This window comes from Castor canadensis, chromosome 14 (assembly GCF_047511655.1).
Source record: "Castor canadensis chromosome 14, mCasCan1.hap1v2, whole genome shotgun sequence".
Classification (NCBI taxonomy): domain Eukaryota; kingdom Metazoa; phylum Chordata; class Mammalia; order Rodentia; family Castoridae; genus Castor; species Castor canadensis.
In genome coordinates this window covers 23172304-23189676 of record NC_133399.1, presented here as the reverse complement: position 1 = coordinate 23189676, position 17373 = coordinate 23172304, and the positions used below count along the sequence as shown (strand labels likewise).

The following is a 17373-nucleotide window of genomic DNA, read 5'->3' as shown; positions in this document are numbered from 1 at the left end:
CTAAATCACACCATAGATCAAATGAACCTACCTGATGTCTACAGAATATTTCATCCAAATTCTGCACAATATACATTCTTCTCAGAAGCCCATGGAACCTTTTCCAAAATTGATCACACCTTAGATCACAAAGCAAGCCTCAGCAAATATAAGAAAATAGAAATAATCCCATGCATTCTGTCTGACCGCAATGCATTAAAACAAGAAATCAACAATAAAAACAGCAGTAAAAAACACACAAACAATTGGAAGCTGAACAACACCTTACTCAATGATGAATGGGTCACTGATGAAATAAAACAGGAAATTAAAAGGTTCTTGGAAGTTCATGAAAATGAAAACATGATCTACAGGAACCTATGGGATACAGCAAAGGCAGTCCTAAGAGTAAAGATTATAGCCATGAGTGCATATATCAAAAGGACAGAAAGATCTCAAATCAATGACCTAACACTACAGCTGAAACCCCTAGAAAAACAAGAACAAACAAATCCCAAAACAAGCAGAAGGAAAGAAATAATTAAGATAAGGGCTGAAATCAATGAAATAGAAACAAAAAAAAATTACAAAGAATCAATGAAACAAAAAAGCTGGTTCTTCAAAAATATAAATAACATTGACATACCCCTGGCAATGAAAATGAGGAGTAAAAAAAACAAAATCAGAAAAATCAGAAATGCAAAAGGAGAGATAACAACAAATACCACAGAAATCCAGGAAATCATCAGAGACGACTTTGAGAGCCTATAATCTAATAAATGTGAAAATCTCAAAGAAATAGACAGAGTTCTAGAAACTTACAACCACCCAAAATTGAAACAAAAGGATATTAATTACCTGAATAGATCTATAACATAAAAAGAAATTGAAGCTGCCATCAAGAGCCTCCCAAAAAATAAAAGTCCAGGACCTGACAGATCCACTGCTGCATTCTATCAGACACTTAAAGAAGAACTACTACAAACTCTCCTTAAACTGTTCCATGAAATTGAATGGGAAGGAACACTGCTGAACTCATTTTCTGAAGCCAGTATCACACTTATCCCAAAACCAGACAAAAACATCTCCAAAAAGGAGAACTACAGGGCAATTTCCCTAGTGAATATTGATGCAAAAATCCTCAATAAAATAATGACAAAACAAATCCAACAACACATCAGAACATCATTCACCAAGACCAAGTTGGCTTCATCCCAGGGATGCAGGGGTGGTTCAACATATGCAAATCTATAAATGTAATACCAAAGTCAAAAACCACTTGATCATCAAAATAGATGCAGAAAAAGCCTTTGTCAAGATCCAACACCACTTCATGATAAAAGCTATAAGAAAACTACGAACAGAGGGAATGAACCTCAACATTGTAAAGGCTATATGTGACAAACCTACAGCCAACATCATTCTTAATGGTGAAAAACTGAAACCATTCCCCTAAAATCAGGAATGAGACAAGGATGCCCACTCTCCCCACTCATATTCAACATAGTACTGGAATTTCTAGCCAGAGCAAGTAGGCAAGAAGAAGAAATAAAAGGAATACAATTAGGTAAAGAAACTCAAAATATCCTTATTTGCAGACGATATGATCCTATACCTTAAAAACCCAAAAATCTCTACCCAGAAACTCTTAGACATCATAAACAGCTACAGTAAGGTGGCAGGATACAAAAGCAACCTGCAAAAGTTATTAGCTTTTTTATGCACCAACAATGAACTGAGAAGGAACACATGGAAACAATTCCATTCACAATAGCCTCAAAAAAAAATCAAATACCTAGGAGTAAATTTAACAAAGGATGTGAATGACCTCTACAAGGAGAATTACAAACTCCAGATGAAAGAAATCAAGGAAGACTACAGAAGATGGAAAAACCTCCCATGCTCATGGATCTGTAGACTCAACCTAATAAAAATGGCCTACTACCAAAAGCAATCTACACGTTTAATGCAATTCCCATCAAAATCCCAATGATTTTCATCACAGAGATTGAAAAATGTAGCCTAAATTCATTTGGAAACACAAGAGACCACAAATAGCCACGGCAATACTCAGCAAAAAGAGCAATGCTGGAGGTATCACAATACCCGACTTCAAACTGTATTACAAAGTAATAGCAACAAAAAACAGCATGGCACTGGCACAAAAACAGACATGAAGACCAGTGGAACAGAATAGAAGACCCAGATATGAACCCACACAACTATATCCTCCTCATTTTTGACAAAGATGCCAAAAATATATGATGGAGAAAAGACAGCCTCTTCAACAAATGTTGCTGGGGAAAGTGGTCATCTGTCTGCAAGAAACTGAAACTAGATCCATGTGTATCACTCTGTAATAGTATCAACTCAAAATGTATCAAAGACCTAAATATCAGACCTGAAATTCTGAAGTTACTACAGAAAGGGGCAGGAAACACTCTGGAACAAATACGTATAGGCAATGACTTCTTCAATAGAACCCCAGTAGCCAAGCAACTAAGAAAAAGGATGAATAAACTGGACTTCATAACATTAAAAAGCTTCTGCACAACAAAAGAAATGGTCTTTAAACTGAAAAGACCACCCACAGAGTGGGAGAAAATATTTACCAGCTATACATGAGACAAAGACTGATAACCAGAATATACAGGGAACTTAAGAAACTAAACCCTCATAAAATCAATGAACCAATTAAGAAATGGACAACTGAACTAAACAGAACTTTTTCAAAAGAAGAAATTCAAATTGCCAAAAAACACATGAAAAAATGCTCAGCATCTCTGGCCATAAAGGAAATGCAAATCAAACCATACTAAGGTTCCACCTCACCCCTGTTAGAATAGCCATCATCCAGAATACCACCAACAACAAATGCTGGTGAGGATGTGGGGAAAAAGGAACCCAATCCACTGCTGGTGGGAATGCAAGCTGGTGCACACACTCTGGAAAAAAATTTGGAGACTTCTTAAAAATCTAAACATAGACCTGCCATATGATCCAGCAATCCCACTCCCAAGGATATACCCAAAGAATGCAACACAGGTTACTCCAGAGGCACTTGCACACCCATGTTTATTGCAGCACTATTCACAATAGCCAAGTTATGGAAACAATCAAGATGCCCCACTACCGATGAATGGATCAAGAAAATGTGGTACTTGTACACCATGGAATTTTACTCAGCCATGTAGAAAAATGAAATCTTATCATTTACAGGTAAATGGATGAAACTGGAGAACATCATTCTGAGCCAGGTCAGCCAGGCTCAGAAGACCAAAAATCCTATGTTCTCCCTCATATGTGCACTTTCAATCTAGGTCAAATGCAACAATGTCGTTGGACTTGGATCACATGACAAGGGGAGAGCACATACGGGAGATATAGGAATAGGTAGAAAACCCAAAACATGAAAGGGTTTGATGTCCCCACTCCAGAGGAGCTAATACAGAAACCTTAAAATGACAGGTTATCACTAGCAGGGGATCAGGAACCAGTGTAAAGATCAGTTAGAGTTGAATCAACATGGGTCATAACACATGGGTACAGGAAAGCAATAGTAGGAATCTTTCTGTATGGCTATCCTTAACTCAACTATCAAAAACACTTTGTCATTCTTATCATGCTTATGTCTTTTCTTCAACAAAATCAGTCACAGGGGAACAAGGGGACCTGCCTGAAACTGAGGAGGGGAGGGGGGAAGGGTGAGGATGGGGAGCAGGGTGGAGAAATGACCCAAACAAGGTATGCATATGTGAATAAATGAACAAAACAATTTTTTAAAAATCAAGTTTTTGGTTTTCTTCCCATTCCCTATCCCTCCCACGCGTGGTCTCCACATAGTTTGTGACCCATGTGTAATAATATTACAGTGTTTGCATTACGTCTATAATCTGCATATAACAGAGAACATGTGATTTTTGGCCTTCTGACTTTGACTAACTTTGCTTAAGGTGATGTTTTCCAATTCCACCACTTACATGCGAATGACAAAATTTCATTCTTTCTTTTTTTTTTATCTATACCACTGAGCCACTTTGCCAGCTGAGGGTTATGAGTTTGTTTTTTTTATTTTATTATTCATATGTGCACACAATTCTTGGGTCCTTTCTCCCCCCTGCCCCCACCCCCTCCCTTACTACCCACTCCGCCCCCTCCCTCTCCCCCCTACCCTCTCAATACCCAGCAGAAACTATTTTGCCCTTATTTCTAATTTTGTTGTAGAGAGAGTATAAGCCATAATAGGAAGGAACAAGGGTTTTGCTGGTTGAGATAGGATAACTATACAGGGAGTTGACTCACATTGATTTCCTGTGCGTGGGTGTTACCTTCTAGGTTAATTCTTCTTGATCTAACCTTTTCTCTAGTTCCTGGTCCCCTTTTCCTATTGGCCTCAGTTGCTTTAAGGTATCTGTTTTAGTTTCTCTGCATTAAGGGCAACAAATGCTAGCTAATTTTTTAGGTGTCTTACCTATCCTCACCCCTCCCTTGTGAGCTCTCACTTTTATCATGTGCTCAAAATCCAATCCTATTGTTGTGTTTGCCCTTGATCTAATGTCCACATATGAGGGAGAACATACAATTTTTGGTCTTTTGGGCCAGGCTAACCTCACTCAGAATGATGTTCTACAATTCCATCCATTTACCAGTGAATGATAACATCTCGTTCTCCTTCATGGCTGCATACAATTCCATTGTGTATAGACACCACATTTTCTTAATCCATTCTTCGGTGGTGGGGCACCTTGGCTATTTCCATAACTTGGCTATTGTGAATAGTGGCACAATAAACATGGGTGTTCAGGTGCCTCTGGAGTAACCTGTGTCACAGTCTTTTGGGTATATCTCCAAGAGTGGTAGTGCTGGGTCAAATGGTAGATCAATGTCTAGCTTTTTAAGTAGCCTCCAAATTTTTTTCCAGCATGGTTGTACTAGTCTACATTCCCACCAACAGTGTAAGAGTTTTCCTTTATCCCTGCATCCTCGCCAACACCTGTTGTTGGTGGTGTTGCTAATGATGGCTATTCTAACAGGGGTGAGGTGGAATCTTAGTGTGGTTTTAATTTGAATTTCCTTTAGAGATGGTGAGCATTTTTTCATGTGTTTTTTGGCCATTTGAATTTCTTCTTTTGAGAAAGTTCCATTTAGTTCACTTGCCCATTTCTTTATTGGTTCATTAGTTTTGGGAGAATTTGGTTTTTTAAGTTCCCTATATATTCTTGTTATCAGTCCTTTGTCTGATGTATAGCTGGAAAATATTTTCTCCTGTTCTGTGGGTGTTCTCTTCAGTTTAGAGTCCATTTCTTTTTGATGAACAGAAGCTTTTTAGCTTTATGTGGTCCCATTTATCTATGCTATCTCTTAGTTGCTGTGCTGCAGGGGTTTCGTTGAGAAAGTTCTTACCTATATCTACTAACTCCAGAATATTTCCTACTCTTTCCTGTACCACCTTTAGAGTTTGTGGTCTGATATTAAGATCTTTGATTAATTTTGAGTTAATATTGGTATAGGGTGATATACATGAATCTAGTTTCAGTTTTTTTCAGACTGCTAACCAGTTTTTCCAGCAGTTTTTGTTAAAGAAGCTGCTATTTCTCCATCATATATTTTTAGCTCCTTTTTCAAAGACAAGTTGGTTATAGTTGTGTGGTTCATATCTGAGTTCTCTATTCTGTTCCACTGGTCTTCATGTCTGTCTTTGTGCCAGTACCATGCTGTTTTTATTGTTATTGCTTTGTAATATAGTTTGAAGTCAGGTATTGTGATACCTACAGCATTGTTCTTTGACTGAGTATTGCCTTGGCTATCCGTGGCCTCTTGTGTTTCCATATAAATTTTACGGTAGATTTTTTGATCTTTAATGAATGTCATTGGAATTTTGATGGGAATTGCATTAAACATGTAGATTACTTTTGGGAGTATCGACATTTTTACTATGTTGATTCTACCAATCCATGAGCATGGGAGATCTCTCCACTTTCTATAATCTTCCTCAATCTCTTTCTTCAGAAGTTTATAGTTTTCCTTGTAGAGGTAATTCACTTCTTTTGTTAGGTGTACACCTGGGTATTTGATTTTTTTGAGGCTTCAGAGTAGAGTTTTTGGGGTCTTTAAGGTATAGGATCATGTCATCTGCAAATAGGGATATTTTGACAGTTTGTTTACCTATTTGTATTCCTTTTATTCCTTCTTCTTGCCTAATTGCTCTGGCTAGGAATTCCAGTACTATGTTGAATAGGAGTGGAGATAGTGGGCATCCTTGTCTGGTTCCTGATTTTAGAGGGAATGGTTTCAGTTTTTCTCTGTTAAGTATAATGCTGGCTGTAGGTTTGTCATATATAGCTTTCATAATGTTGAGGTACTTTCCTTCTATTCCTAGTTTTCTTAGAGCTTTTATCATGAAATGGTGTTGGATATTATCAAAGGCTTTTTCTGCATCTATTGAGATGATCAAGTGGTTTTTTGTCTTTGCTTCTGTTAATGTGGTTTATTGCGTTTATTGATATTCACATGTTGAACCACCCCTGCATCCCTGGAGATATATCATTGAATTATTATACCCCTTGTTCTTTGTGATCATTTTCTGTGATCTATAGCATTCCTACCTATCATTCACATAGCAGGTACTAACCACAACTCTTTACTCTGATATTCCTAGAATTCCTCAAAGAATACAGTGAGCACTTACTTTGTTGCACTCTGTGACAGCTGTATCATGACCAAAGTCGGTGGACTGATACCACTCCTATTCCTCATGTTAAATGAGCTCAGTCAGACTCTGTATCAAGGTTAATATGAATATGGCAGATGGGAGTTTCCTGATTCAAGCAACCATGGGAGGAGCAGAAACACAGATGGAGCCCATGGGACTGGAGACATCAAGTTGAAGGGAGTGAAGGAACACGCTGATTATTGTCTATTATATGACCTTGAAGGCTCCATGCACAGAGCTCATTATTATTCAAATTGGTCCATTTTCTCCAAATCTCAATGGACTTCATAATATTAATGGAGGCAAAAGAAGAGAAAACCATTCTCCACAAAAGGCATCAAAACTTTCTAATACTCAAGAAGTTCATGAATACTATTCAATTAAATTGTATCTTTTTTAAAAAATCCTCTGCACTGTATTTCATTTTCTTGTGTAAAGCTACACATAACCAAAAGCTACATTTTAATGTACACTCTAGTGTGGTATTAATACCACATTTTACATTGTTGTGAAGCCATGTTTACCATCCATCTCCAGAGATTTTTCACATTCCTAAACTGAAACATTGTACCCATTTAAAAAGCTCCTATTCCTTTATCTTTCCAATCCTGAAAGCCACTATTATACAATGAATCATGATAAGGAATTAAAGACCTCAAGTTACAAAGCCAATATGAACAAGAAGGAAGGATTAATAGGTAGAGATATTTTGATTTGTTGCCTTTTCCAATCTGCATTTCAAATGAATTCCGCAGGTCTTCCACTGGTTGCTTTTGATAGTCCCTACTACCCAAGCAGCACATGAAGGGATTCAGCATAGGGGTGACCATAGTGTCACCCATACTATAAAACTTTTGGTAAAGTGTGATATCAGAATCTATAAGCTAAAGTGTTTAGAAGAGTTAGAAAGAAACAGAAATTTCTTTATACTCTAAGCATATAAATTTTAGTGCAATCAAATTGTGTTGAACTGAGTCCAAAATGCTAACCAAAAATATGCTGAAAGTGCTGAGGGTACATGATGGCTGAGTAATGCTTGGGTGTGTGTGATAGGGAACTATATTGCCATGTGCCATAATATTCAGAACCATTATGGGAGGAAAGCATAAGTCTGCATTACAGTTTTGAAACTTTCACCATAACCAAGGATGTAAAGCAAAATAGTGTTCACTAGAACCCAGGAAGAGGTAGGAAGGGAAAAAAGGAGTCCTAGGTAATGGGCAATAAGATACAATTAGCTGGGAGGAATAATCTCTACTGTTCTGTGGCATAATAGGTTGAACATAGTCTACAAATGTTTTATTTCTTATATATTTTATAGATAACTAGAAGAGAGCAGTTTGAAGGTTCTAAATGAAAGGAAATGATCAATGTTCAAGGAGATGCTGATGCTAATTTACCCTGATCTGATAATTGCACATTACATGCATGTGTCAAATTATCACACTGAAGTACATAAGTTTGTACAATTGCTATATGTCCATTCAATTTTTTAATTAAAATCATTTTAAAGGATAAACTCATGATCTTCTGAATTAAAACGTTTGCTTTTGTGGTCCCCTCATCTGACTACTCCAACTGTGTGTCTTGTTGGTCAGGAAGCAGTACTTCCCAAGGCATTCCTGCATCCAGTCTCTCCCATGGCATCACCAGACTATGAAATCTCTATACCAGTGAATGTCAAAGAAATGACTGTTCATTGCCTCTGCCTGTTGAGTAAATGATTCACAGTCAAACTCTATCCTCAAACTGGCAGGAAGACAGACACTTCATGGATGCTGTGATTCAAAGATTCTGGGAAGAGGAGAAACAGACCCAAATGGATTTTCAGCAGTCAACTGAAAGGCTGAAGGACACAGGCTGATTATTTACACTTGTATCAAATAAGCAAAGCCTAGTCCAAAGCCAGAGTCTGTTCGTATCAGGATCAATTTATGGTCTACAGGGACTACTGAGATAAGTTCATCTTGCAGTTATGCGCAGGGCATTGCTCTGACAAATCTACCCCATAGCCATGCACAGTTTCTTTACCTCTTGATGACACACATAAAGGTTCATATTGGCACTTTGTACTACCAAAGGTACAAGAAGAATAAAATCTACATTACTCCATTTACAAAATTCTGATTCCTATCATCTTCCAGTTGTTAATAGGGATTCTTCTGGTGCATGTTGGCATATGCTACATGACAGTCTCCCTGAAATTTCCAATGTGATTTCAAACTGTCTTGCTCTATGTGAGCATTCCTTAGTTAGGCCATTTTTACATTACTTTTTCACTTGACTAGATGGATAGGCACTTGGGTAACTACTATGAATTGTTTTGTGACAATAAAAAACAGCTAGGCAAACAATGTGAAATTCTGCTCTTTGAGATTATTTGCTTTTATCTTCTGCAATCAAGGTAGCAGTCTTCGATCCTTTCACCTTGCGACTACTCTTTGATATGTATCTGTTCAGAACCTTTTATATTCGCTTTATGAACTTAGGTGCTCCAATCTGGAAAGCAATCTCTGCTTACAATTGTTATTTATTTCATGAATTAGCTTTTTTTTACCAGAATATTATTTCCTCTCTTTTCACAATTTTTTTCTTAAAGTCTACTTCCTCTTATACAAATACAGCTAACTCCTGTTATTTTTTGTCTTCTTTATTTGAGGAGTATCTAATGCTATTCATTTTCAGTGTACATGTGTTATTAGACGTGAGATGAGTGCTGGACATGTAGCTTGCAAAAGAGCCACATGCTTATCATGCACAGAGACCTGGACTCGAACTCGACCCTCAGCACCACCAAGAAAAAGGGGACATGAACATCTTTAAGACAGCCTAGAGGGTGACCTTGATTTTTGTTGTTTGTTTTGCTATGTTTTTAGCCAGTTATCCTGTTTATGTCTTTTGACTGGAGAATTTGTTCCACTTATATTAAAATATCTGACTGGTAATAATATTTGACATTGCCATTTTTTATTTGTTTCCTCTTCTTTTGTGTTCTGAGCATTTATAAAATGACATACTTTGAATACTTTCTTTTTATATATTATGCAACTACTTGTAGAATTTGGGTTTGTGATAACCATGAGGTATAGATAAGCCATTTAATACTTACAGTATATTTTTCTTATACTGCAATTTTTCAACTTTATAACTACTTTACTTTGGTCATATAATTATTCACATAGTTCTTCCTATATTTTACAGTTTTGTTATCATATGTACATCATGTTATAATTTCTATCTCTTACAAATTTATTTAATTTTTTATTTTTTTATTTTTTTCATGATGAACAGATCTCTCTTTTTCTTGTTTTATTATTCATATGTGCATATAAGGCTTGGGTCATTTCTCCCCCCTGCCCCCACCCCCTCACTTACTACCCACTCTGCCCCCTCCCTCTCGCCCCTACCCCCTCAATACCCAGCAGAAACTATTTTGCCTTTATTTCTAATTTTGCTGAAGAGAGAGTATACGCAATAATAGGAAAGAACAAGTGTTCCTGGTTGAGATAAGGATAGCTATACAGGGCATTGACTCACATTTATTTCCTGTTTGTGTGTGATAACTTCTACATTAATTCTTTTTGATCTAACCTTTCCACTAGTTCCTGTTCCCCTTTTCCTATTGGCCTCAGTTGCTTTTAAGGTATCTGCTTTAGTTTCTCTGCATTAAGGGCAACAAATGCTAGCTAATTTTTTAGGTGTCTTACCTATCCTCACCCCTCCCTTGTGTGCTCTCACTTTTATCATGTGCTCAAAGTCCAATCCCCTTGTTGCTTATTTTAACAATAGTTTATTAATCTAGTCTTTTAATCTAACCATTAAATGAGAGATAAATTTCCTTGACATATCATTGTTACTGCATTGAAATATTTTGTGTATGACTCTGTTTTATTTATATTCTCAGTCTTGTGCTTACATATTTTTGTGTTATTAATAAGGTTTTAAGTTCAGCTTGAAGAACTTCTTTTAGTAATTTCTATAAGGCATATCCAATGATTATGGAATCCTTCAGGTTTTGATCATTTGATACTTCTAAAATTTCCACTTCATTTCTGAAGGAAAGCTTTCATGAATAAAGCTTTAGTTGGTAAATGATTTTCTTCAAGAGTTTGGATTTACAATTCTACTCTCTTTGGGCCTGCAGGATTTTTCTGCAAATCCACTGATAATGGTATAGAGACCTTGTATGTAATACATATATTATATCTTTTTCACTTGAAATATTTTTTTGCCTTTGATATTTGACAGTATAAACATTTTTTTGGAAACTCCTCCTTTGGGTAAAATTGATTAGAGACTTTTATGCTTCCTGTCCCTGAATGCTGTCATCTTTTCCCAAGTTTGGGAAGTTTGCAGTCATTATGTTTAATTATTCTTTCAGATTCATCCTGTCTGTCTTTCTTCACCTTGTAAAACTCCTGTGCTGTGAAGGAAGACTGTCTTTGTGATGTCACATAATTTCTGTAAGCATTTCAATTGTTTTGCATTCTTTATTCTTATTCTCTCATCTGAAAGCCAATAAGTCATCTGATTTCAAGCTCACTGATAATTGCATCTGCAAAATTTAGTTTACTATACAAGTTTTCTACATAGTTTTTCCAACTTAGTCATAGTATTTTTCACTTTGGATTTATATGATTTTCTTATTTATTACTCTTATTGTTTCACTTACGTCTTGTGTACAAATTTATTTTTCTGTGCATTATTTTAGTTTATGGAACTACTCTAAGGGCATTGCCTGAATTCTTTTACTATCATTTTATGTGTCTCTCTTCCTTTAGGTACTATTATTAGAGCTATAATGTGTTATTTTGGTGTTCTCATGATTATTATCATTGTATTTGTGTTTCATATTTGAATGGGAGAAGAACACTATCTTTTCCTGCATTTACAAATATTCTTTGGCAGAGGGCAGACTTTACTCTTTACTCAAAATTGTGACTCTAAATGGGCCAGATGGTGCCAACTTTCAGCAAGGAGACAGTGCTATCAGGATGTATAGTTGACAGGGCTAATATTTTTGCTCTGAAATCCTATGTGTCTACTGGCTGGACTACACTGTCTGTTCTCTGTAGTCAGGCAAAGCTGCTTCAAAGGCACCATAATAACATATAATGAGGTAAGGATGTGGAATGTATATCCTTCCCTAGATATTCCACTATTTAAGTCCTGCAGTTGGACAGAAGTGCAGGTTGTCTGCAGGTTTGAGTAGGACAAATGGTATATTCCAGACCAATGTGTTCTGAGGATACTTTCAATGGAAACACGTAGTCGGGGTTTAACTTCATTCATGAGTCAGGCTTTCCTGTTAAAATAAAATAAACAGCAGTCAAATATACCTCATTTTATTGTAAGTAAATAGTACAATTTCTCTAAAATTTGAAGAATATTCATAATCACAAGGACTTAGTTATCTTCGCACTATATCAAAATTCAGAGTTCATAATAAGAAAACATTTTTGTGTCAGTTATCTTAAGTGTTTCTGATAATTCTCACTTTTCTGATTGCACTCACTTGCATATGTTTATCTTCAATGAAATGTTGGTGTGTCTTCATAAAGCTATTTAATATATAACTCCTATCCTTTGCAATACTTAACCTCAAATTTTGATAAATATGGTTTAGGTAAAAGAATATAATGAATAACATCACTGATCATAACCATGACATCATTCTTCATTACACCTGTCCTTTAATATAAAATATTGAAATTATAGAAAATGATTCCTAAATATTTTATTTAGGTGTATTTCAACTAACCATAACCCATCGTACAGATTATACAATATGAAGGTAGACCTTGCATTTCCCTTGATTTTTATCCTAAAATAACCTATTAATACAGCTTGATGGCTTTTGTGAAAATACCCCTCATATTTCAAGTGGAGGATGTTATAGATAGAGAAGAGCACAAGGTGCATTTTGAGCCCCAACCATCTTATGTCTTGTTGACATGTTTCCTGTCAATCCTCACGAATGCATGAAGGATCTATTTAATGTTTAACATCATTTTTGTTTTCTTTTTACTGTATATTAATTAAACAAATATCATTGTGGCATTTTCATTCATTAGCATGCAGTTTCGTCATATTCACACCCTCTATTGTACTTTCTAATCTTCCTTCACCTATTTTTAATCAAATTCTAATCATTTTCAATATTTCATTTTTACATATGCATATGAAGTTCTTCCATCATATTCACACCACCTTCACCTTCTCCTCTGGTTCTCTCTTCCCAAAGTTCCCCATTTTACTGTTGTGATACACATTTTTATGCCTTCTTTATGCCAAAAATGTGTATGCTCTGAGTATCAGAAATTTTTAATCATTCTTCTCCAAATTCACAGTACATATTTGTATAAAGGTAAGCATAAAATACAATGTAACAGAAATAGGAAAGCAGTAATTTCAGTATCCATTTCCTGTGCTTTAGTCCCTAAATATTTTCATTAGTTTCCCAAAATCCTAAAGTTTAAAGGTGAGTTCCAGAGGTCTTAACCTTACAGTATATGCTTAAAACTTTCAAATTTCCAGCTTGGAAATTAAATAAAGAAGCTGATATTGATTCTCCTTTGAATATTGAGTTGTCTGATGTAAGAAAGAAAGAAGATGTGGTTAAATCTCAGAAAATAATTGAGGAAGTGTCAGGTGCAGTATCTGTGCTAAATTGCTAAATTGCTATATGCATACTGTTTCTGTGATTTTTCCTATGGCTATACTTCCTACAATATATGAAGCAAGTCTCACCACTGTTGTCTGATAGGATATAGCAAAACTCTCAAAGTGAAAAGCTCAGTGAGAAATTGTGACTTCCTGGAATGAAAAGGTAATGAAATGTTTGTTTGCATTACCAATGGCACCACCTATAAGATTCTACAGGAAAATATCATGTCCCTTTTATCAGATAGTTCAATTAAAATATAAGTTCAATTTTTCTACCTAAAGGATGCACCTTCCACCCTGTCATATAATACTAATGTGATACCTTATGGATATTATTGCTTGAGAAACAAGTTCCATAAATTTCCTCTCTCATAGCCTGGTATTCTGGAAGCCTTGAAAATGTTTCTTGATGTCATTATAGTGTTGTCATCCTCCTCATTTTCATCATCAACTTCTTCAAAATTTAAGACTTCTAAAGAATTTAGAGGTATTCTTCTTATGGAACAATGGATGAGATGACTATGGGAAGGAAAACCAGAGCAAAGGAAACACAACTTTAAAATAGACTTTTGGGCGCCAAACACAGCTGGAAAACCAAATTTCAGCTAATACCTGAAACTTTGCATATTTATATCCTCCAATCTGGCCACCCAAGGTGTCATGTTTGTGTTCATGATGAGGATTCAGTGAAGCTAATAGTCCCACCTCTAATTGTCTTCTCCCTCAGAACTCACTTGGTTAGTTTGGGTCCCTGCTGGGACACAAGTGAGGAAATGATGAACCAATATGAATCCCTGCCAGGTGCTCAATGAAGAGATAGACTCAGTCCACAGTTGTCATATGAAACCCGGGTCAGATGCATAGTTCTTATACATATAATCAAGAGAGGGAGGAACACTGGTATAGAGCCAGTGGACAAGATCCAGCAAAAGGAGGTTCTATGGACACAGGCTTACTTGATAATTATATGACCTTGAAGGATCAATACACAGAGTTCATACTTAAAAGTATTCTCTAATCAAAGAGCTTTCTAGTAGAAATGAAGGAAGAAAAGAGAAAATGAAGGTCCATAATGGCTTTGGTCTCTTCTAATATTCAGGAGGACACTCGTGTAAAATTCAGTTAGTTTATTACTTTCTTTTTTAAAAGATTAATCATGTTTACATTCACATTGTGGTTTTCATATGTATAGGAAGCAAAAATTGGCATTTCAACCATTCAATAGCATGAATTACATGCACATTGTTTTGTCACCATCTCTACTATTCATATACTAACATTTTTGCGCAGAAGTCTTGTCTCATCTTAATGCCTATTGTTTTGGTCATTTTAGTCTGTGGCTTTGCAGCTGGGTTCCCACTGGCATTTCTCCATGAAGAATATTCTGCTGGTGAATCTGAAGCAAAGTCATTCAATTAAGGACTGCAGGGTGAAGTCTTTAGCTTGTGTGTGTTTGTGTGTGTGTGTGTGTGTGTGTGTGTATTTGTATATTCAATATGATTCCAATGATTATAAATTAAGGTGTCACTCTTTGGGAAAGAGAAAATAACCTTTTTTCCTTTTTATTCAGCTATCAGAATGTTTTGGGGAAATATACAAATGTGCTATACAAATGTACATTTGAGGTGAATTTTTTTAAATGCTTCCAAATTCTGAGTAGTAATAACATCAAGACCTGATTGAAATATCCTTTTGAGATTTAGTCGGTCTATTATAAGTATTCATGAGGATATCCTAGAGTAGAACAAAAAAGATGCCAGTTCTGTTGTCTGTTTCTGTGATCTCTTCCTATGATGTCAGCCTTTCTGTAATTGAAGTGGATGCTGCCTAATGATCTATGTTATGATGTACCAGAAATCCTCATATGGAAGAACACACTGAGGAAGTAGTCTTATCTTGGAGTGACAGGAAAGTGAGTGGCCAAGGTGACAACATGCAAGATACCCAGATGAGAAGTTTTGTGTCTATAATAAGACACTTCAATTAAAATGTGACTTCAGAGATTTCAACAAAAAATACAGCAAAAGTTACATAAAAATGAGGTGTCCTTTCTTTTCTAGAAAATACACTAATGTGGCACTTCTGAAATGACAAACACTATGTAGACAAATTGAAACAATCTGTGTAGAAAGCAAAGCTCAGAGACTGGCAATCAGGAATTTCTCAATAATGTTTCATGACATTATGGAATATTATGGGTACTATGCTACACCTAATCCACATCATCATGTTCATAAACTTTTTGTAGTGCATAGAAGACAGTTTAGTTAAACTCATTTTTCTGCTATCATTCGAGAAATGTTATGAGTAGAATCACTGTGCAAAGAAAACAACATTTACATGAAATTCAAAATTTGCATGAGACTCCAATGTGTGTTCCAAATGTATGCCATAAGGCTTCAGTTCAGATTGCTCTACTCTGGAGGCTTTTCAGGGTTCTTCTCATGTCCCTATTCCTCAGACTGTAGATGAAGGTATTCAACATAGGTGTGACCACAGTGTACATTAATGAGGCTATAATATTTTTTATAGGACAATGAGATCCAGTTGAACCAAGGTACTCTACAAGACCTGTTACATAAAATAAGCACACAACAGTGAGATGAGAAACACAGGTGGAGAATGCTTTGTGCCGTCCACTTGATGATGGAATTCTCAGAATGGAAGAAACAATTTTGTAGTATGAGATAAAAATCATTGAGATGGGGACCAAACCAAATGTAGCACCAATAATATACATAACTATGCTGTTTGTAAAGAATTCTGAACAGGAAAGATTAAGGAGTAAAGAAGGGTCACAGAAGAAATTAGAAATTTCCACAATCTTAAAGCAGGTAAATTGTAAAGCAATCAAATTGTGCACCTGGGAATCCAAAAGACTAAACAGAGAACCCAATAAAACTAAGCAACAACAGTAGTTAGGGTTCATAATGACTCGTTAATGAAGGGGATGACAGATGGCCACAAAGCGGTCATAGGCCATCACAGTGAGAAGCATGTCATCCATACATAGAAAAATTAGGAAAAGAGACATTTGTGTCAGGCAGCCCACATAGGAAACGACTCTGCTCTGCGTTTGGATGCCCACAATCATTTGTGGTACTGTAGTGGAGATGAAACAGATGTCAGCCAAGGACAGGATAGAGAGGAAAAAGTACATGGGGGTGTGGATGTGGGAGTCGGTGCTAACAGCTAAGATGATAATCAGATTTCCAAACACTGAGACAAGGTACATGGACAGGAATACTCCAAAAAGTACAGGTTGTAGTTCTGGATCCTCTGTGAGTCTCATGAGATAAAATTCTAAGACACTTGTTAGATTTTGTTCTTCTATAATGGTTGGACACCTGTTGAAAAATAAAACGTTAAAAATGAAACAAATAGGCATTCAATATTATATATGAAAAATTACATACTTAAAAATATACTTAAAATGTATACTTATATGAGTATATTTGCATATACATTGCATATATCAAATTCAAGTTTTCACAAATTAGAATTCACCTTTCAGGTACAAAATCTTCAGAAATATTTATCAGTTTGGACAAACCCAATCCTCTAGAATTCTTTCACAATTTGTTTCTTCGCTATCAACCTTCCATGCACATTTACATTAGAGATACTCAACAACATTAAAAGGCCAAGAGTGTAAAAGTTAAACAATCTATAATCACATCAATATATAGTTTGCTCTTACAAAAGGATAATAAAAATTAGAAAATTATAAAAGTTTCTTAGTCTTAGTCTCTTAATAAACACGGCATGATGAAAGACAACATTATTTGTACACTATTGTTGAGAGTTCAGAATTAGGAAACATGAGGAGTTCCAGGTATATATCAAGAGGTTTTTTTCATCATTCTCGGGTTTTCTAACTTTACTCTTTTAAAGATGTACTTTCTCCCTTACGTTCTGCTTTTATACTTTTAAATATCTTAATATATTTCTTTTATCAGAGGGAGTCATTGTCACCATAACTTCTTACTCTTAAGCAATAAAATATTCCTCTGCCT

The 17373-nt window shown here is 35.8% G+C and overlaps 1 pseudogene; it reads right to left on the bottom strand.

The window, feature by feature from the left end:
- Nucleotides 1–15761: 15761 nt before the first annotated feature.
- LOC109676447 (olfactory receptor 7E24-like) lies at nt 15762–16685 on the bottom strand (annotated as a pseudogene).
- Between the last annotated feature and the right edge of the window lie 688 nt (nt 16686–17373).